The sequence below is a fragment of the Gavialis gangeticus genome, unplaced genomic scaffold (genome assembly GCF_001723915.1).
Source record: "Gavialis gangeticus isolate Ggan-Ray unplaced genomic scaffold, GavGan_comp1, whole genome shotgun sequence".
Taxonomy (NCBI): domain Eukaryota; kingdom Metazoa; phylum Chordata; order Crocodylia; family Gavialidae; genus Gavialis; species Gavialis gangeticus.
Window position 1 is genome coordinate 1709648 of NW_017728998.1, and position 5632 is coordinate 1715279.

The window sequence follows — 5632 nt, forward strand, 5'->3', positions numbered from 1 at the left end:
TTTTTTTTTTTTTTTACCATCACTTTTACAAGAAATTCCTTCTGAGCAACTGCACACGAGGTTTATCCCTTATTTCCAGGGTCTTTTGCAACATGCTAAGAATGGCACAATTTCATAATTACCAACTGAATTCCAAGCCTGGCAAGAAACAGGAAGAAGTACTTAATATAAGAAACCTCCATCAAGAACCTGTTTATAGAAGAAGAGGGGGTCTGACTCAAGAGCTCTGGGAACTTAAGGCCTTACTGGCTGGACCTCAAATAAGAAAGAAAGAAAAGGCAGAAAAGCTACTTAGGACTATAACAAGGCAGCAATGAGAGAATTAAAGGTCTACTTTTTTCTTCTATTGTATTGAAGAGGGAGAGCAAGCACACTGCCAACTGCAGCATCCATCCCCCAAAAAGTCTATTAATAGGACTTTTACTTTGCATGTCCCAGAGCATGAGTTCTCACCATTAGACAATTTCAGATGGATAAAAGGGATCCCATCCCCTAACGGTCACACAGCTAGTTTCAGCTTGGTCTCTCCTGCACTATCCTCATGATACTGCATGCCCAACAGTGACCTATTCAGAAGCGCAGTTTAAAACATCTTGCTCATGAGTTATTTATAGCATTAATGCCCAGAGGCCCTAGGATGTTGTGCACTGTACTAATACATAGAACCAGGCAGGCCCTGACCTAAAGAGTTTTAGTATCTAATTTATATTAATCCTACAAAGAGATAGAAGCAATTAAAGTTGCTTGTTCAAACACATGCGCAATAAACTGATTTTCCTAGATGTGCCTAGGTATAGAACCTCATTGCTATCTTGTTCAACTGTTAGCTGGTGGGACTTGTTGCCCAGTGGCCCTTTAACAGCAAGAAACCAAAGCTTGCAAAGGCTTTAGCCACAAAATTGAAATGCTGATTGAACATTTCATTTCTAATAATCTGGTCACAATATGACCTTGGAAACTTACAGGGTCAGGGCTGTCCTCAGCATTTGAAAATTCTGGTAACTGTTTCCTTATCAGAGGAAACGGATTATTGACATGGGCAATTCTGTCAAGCTAGAGAAATGTGACAGATATTTATAACTAATGGGATAAGATGGCAGAGTAAGCCACAGCTTCAGAAGCACAAGCCCTGCTCCAGACTCATGTGAAAGGCTTCTACCAGGTAAAAAAGAAGAAAAAGGGGGGACAGGTACTTGCTCATTCAGGGTAGGGAGTGAAAGGTGGGCAGATGTGCTGCTAGACGCATGACTCCTTATATACTGTTCACGAGTACCTTAAACATGCTGGCCCAATACGCCATTAGGTTTGGACAGAACTATGCCTTTACTTCACTATTAATACGTGGGGAGGGGGGAGGGAGGAAGGTTTAAAGAAAATGTGACACCCTAGTTCCAATTATTCAAAATCCAAGTCCCACTGCAGAAAGGACGTGGACAAATTAGGGAGTCCAGCAGAGGGTATGAAAATTGTTCAGGGGCTGGGGCACATGACTTGTGAGGAGAGGCTGAGGGAACTGGGCTTTAATCAAGGAAAGAGAAGACTGGGGAGATTGAAAAGCAGCCTTCAACTTGTTGCACGGGGGCTGCAAAGAAGATGGAGCTGGACTGTTCTCAGTGGGGGCAGATGACAGAACAAGGAGCAATGGGCTCCAGCTGCAGCCTGGGAAGTTGAAGCTGGATATTAAGGAAAACTCTCTCACAAAGAGGGTAGTAGATCACTGGAATAGGTTATTCAGAGAGGCTGCAGACTTCCCATCCTTGGAAACTTTGAAGACCCGGCTAGACCCCTCACTTCTACCCCGGGAGTCTTCAAAAGGAGGTTAGATGATCACCTAGCTGGGGTCATTTGACCCCAGCATTCTTTCCAGCCCATGGCAGGGGGTCGGACTTGATGATCTGCTCAGGTCCCTTCCGACCCTACCTACTATGAAACTATGACAAAGCCTTGGCCAGGATAATTAGGTGGGGCTGGTCCCGCTTTCAGCAAGGAGTTGGACTAGATGTGAACTCCTGAGGTCCCTTCCAATCCTCATTTTCTAATGATTCTAGGATTTTGAGGTTTTATTTGCAGATAAGTTTCAGTTACTTAAGCGCAAGTACAATTTATATAGCTTCTTCAGTTTTATGGAGGAAAATAAAATGAACTAGTTCCTCTAGTCTATGGTCTCAAGACTGGAAAAATAATTATCTAACTTTTCTACTGATTAACAAGTAGATGGCAAAATTCAACTTTCACAGAAATGTGCAAAAATGTATCTGAGAGTTTGATTTGTTGTGGGTTTCTGTTTTGTTTTACAGAGAAGCTTGATTACCTCTGTAAACCTGCTACATACACTTTTTTAAAAAGAAACAGTCCAGCAGCCCACAGCAGTGGTATAGATTCAGTTACTTAGCAAATACTACACTACTATAGATTTTCCCATTAGCCTACTTTCAGAGGGACAAACTTCTGCATAAAGGAATGCCATAATGCCTTACATCACCAGGATGGCAACTAACAGCATCCCACAGAAGACATTTTTATTTCTGGACAGGAGAGGGGATATGAGAAAGTGCAGGTAAGGTTTGTATATGCAATGCTTTTTCAAGATATTAATATAATTTTTTAGTGGACATTGTTAGCAGAAAAATACATCATGCAACACACACCTGATTACATTCTACACGTGCAGAGGCAATTTAAAAGGATGAAATGAATATGGTTCAGTGAGTGTTACCCTGTGCTTACAGGGTGTGCTGTTTGATTATCATTAGAAACAAACACATTGAGACAGGAACTGGAAGCTAACAGAAAATCAGCTGTAGGTTGGAAGACTTTTCTTAATGCTGGGTGGGAGGGGAAAACATGGAAGCAGGACCCAATGCCTACTGTTACAGCATGGTAAGAGGAACAAGAACTCTAAAAAAAAAAAAAAGAGAGAGATATGCTGGAAAGGATTCATTTTTATTCATCTTCAACACTTTGCAAACTACCCTTGTAAAAATTATTTTGGAGGGACAAGAAAAAGGAAGACAGCTCACAACCAAGACTCTCTTGCAGTTTTCTATGTAGTGGGTAATTATCACACCTGTTAATTCAGAGGTAAGATTCACACACCACATTTATCTTTCAAAAAACTTAAAGTGTTTTAGGATAGAGGGGCACTGGCTTTTGAAGTATTCCAAATAGAAGGCAGAGGGTTTATTGACTTGTTTCTAGTAATATACGCAGTTAGAGAGACTTAAATCAGCATTCTGAACAGAAAGATGACAGTTTGTTTCAACCAACGTTGCAGAACAAAAAGTATCCTTCAGTGCAAAAAATCTGGTCAACATTTGACAAATACAACTGAAGAAGCAAGCACCACTTGTTACAAAAGTATGAAAATTACAATCACAGGCAAAGCTGGAAAGTAGGTTACGTGAGCTCCAGCCACACAGGTCTCTGTAAACGAGAAATTAGAGTGTAGCCAACACTGGAACTACTTGGCATAAAGCCTTCATCTCTACCATCTGCAACTGAAGAGCCTCACAAATGATCCATATTTACTCTTGGGAATATGCTCGTGTTGGTATGTGAGGGACACACTTCATTCACATGTTCCGCTTGTAATTGATCTCTGAATGAAGACATGACAAAAGGGAGTAATAAACAGAGAGCCCACAATGTTAGTCTAACGCTATCTCCTAGGGAGCCTCTTTGCTGTCTTCTGTTTTCTGGAAGTGCAACAGATCTAGGTGCCTGAGAAAGAAGCTGAGGGCATCAAATGTTGCAGCACAAAACTCTGGATTCCTAGTTGGTTATACTTGCCTGATTAACATTAAAAGAGTGGGTAAAACCCCTTCAGCCTGGATTGATGAATACGAGATCCTTGTTTTATTACTAAAATGATCAAATGTGTTCATGAGAACCCAATTATCAACCTTTATTTTAAACAGTTCTGTAAATTGTAAAACAAATCTTAAATAGAAGAACTAGAAGTCTGCTCCTGCCAGGCCCTTATAACAGAAAACAGCTAATCCCGCTCCTTCAAAAATCTGAAGAATTAATTGCAGCAAGACCTTTATGTAACACATAACTGTAAGGAACAAAACCTTAGATCAACACACCTGACAGAAAAAGACTAAGGTAACAGTTTTCTATGCAGATACTGTGCTACCTTGTGGTGAGGTAAAGAGAATGAACTTATGTTAAATCTTAAACGAGGCGGGGGGAAAAATCTTTGATCACTTGGTCATTGTCTATTATTCAATCCTCTCACTGCCACTTAAATGTGTACCTGCAGCTGTTTTCTTGACACTTGACATTTCTGGTTTGCTTCATCTCTTAAAATAATAACCAAGTCAATTTCAATTGGTTATTCTATAATAACAAAAGTTTGGCCTGCTAGCATTTCCATAAAACACTGTAGTTTCAGGATAAATACGATCAGACACAAAAGATTTACACAAAACAAAGGAAAGATTCAAGAACAAACAGACTGGAGCTCTAAGCTGCCAAGGTCACCTTCCCTATCAAATCTACCACCCATACAAGTGTCAGCCATATGAAAGTGTGGACGTCCTCTTTTTTGAAGGCCTTGTTTTGTTATAAGTGATGGTCAGGTTGAATGGAGGTCATCACCGTGAGACATTTGGGCACCTTTGGAAATTGGAGAATCAAGCCCTCCAAAATACCAAAAAAAGTTAAAGTGGTTATTAACTCATCTCTCAAATGCCAAACTCTTTAGACCTCCCAGGCCAGCTGAAGTAACACACACCTCTCCTTGTGGCCAAAGGGAACAGGGAAGGCAGAGCCAGTGAATACCTCTGGTCAGAACACATACTTTTGGATAAAATAAATCCCAAGTTCTCAGTGCAGAACCTTTACTGTACAACTCATCTCACCTCTGAGGATCAAATAAGAAATGTGCAGCAGGACCCAGTGGTCCTTCTGAAAAAGCAGCAGGAGGGGGTCAAAGAGCTCACAAGATTCTGTACCGCATCTGACATGCCCAGTATGTTCACTCATTCTGATCACACCAAATGTCAAAAAACCATGGTGTATCCACTATTAGAGCAGCCTTGGGAATGCACCGATGTAAACACCAGAAGCAGAGTGCTGCTAAGCGCACACCCCAAACTCCAGCTATGCTGCTTTTTTATTCTGACTTTGATGTGCACAAGGAAGTGAATGGGAAAGCGTTTTTACAGTAGTAATCCCCTGTATGGTCAGGGAAGTGCAAATATGTCCTTTGGGTGCAACATCAGTAACCATCTGCTAGAGTTCCCTGTAGAGCTCCACACTTTCCTCCTCTCCTTACCCTCCACTCTTCTGCGGAGAGCTGTTTTCCCAGTTTCAGATTAGGGTTAATATAATCAGGCCTCAGACTTAGACACACTCAAGCAGTTCCTGAGGACATAAAGGTGTTTTTCTCTCCCTCACCTTCCATAACAGATCCAAATTCTTGGGGAGGAGGAGGAGAACAGATTCTCTTTTTCAGCCCCAGTTCTCGCTCTGTGGGGGGGAGGGGGAGAAGAGGGGCAAAAAGGGGGGCAAGTCTCCCCCCTGTTGTCTTCTTTTCCAAGGGAAAGTTCTTCTCCTTAGATGCACATCTTTTTCTTTCTTTCAAGGGCATGGTGAAGGCAGAGTAAAAGGAAAATATACTAAACAT

The 5632-nt window shown here is 41.4% G+C and overlaps 1 protein-coding gene across 3 annotated transcripts in view; it reads right to left on the reverse strand.

Annotated features, from left to right (window-relative positions):
* Window positions 1–5632, reverse strand: part of NFAT5 (nuclear factor of activated T-cells 5) — an 80927-nt gene that overhangs the window by 67708 nt on the left and 7587 nt on the right. The window lies entirely within an intron of this gene.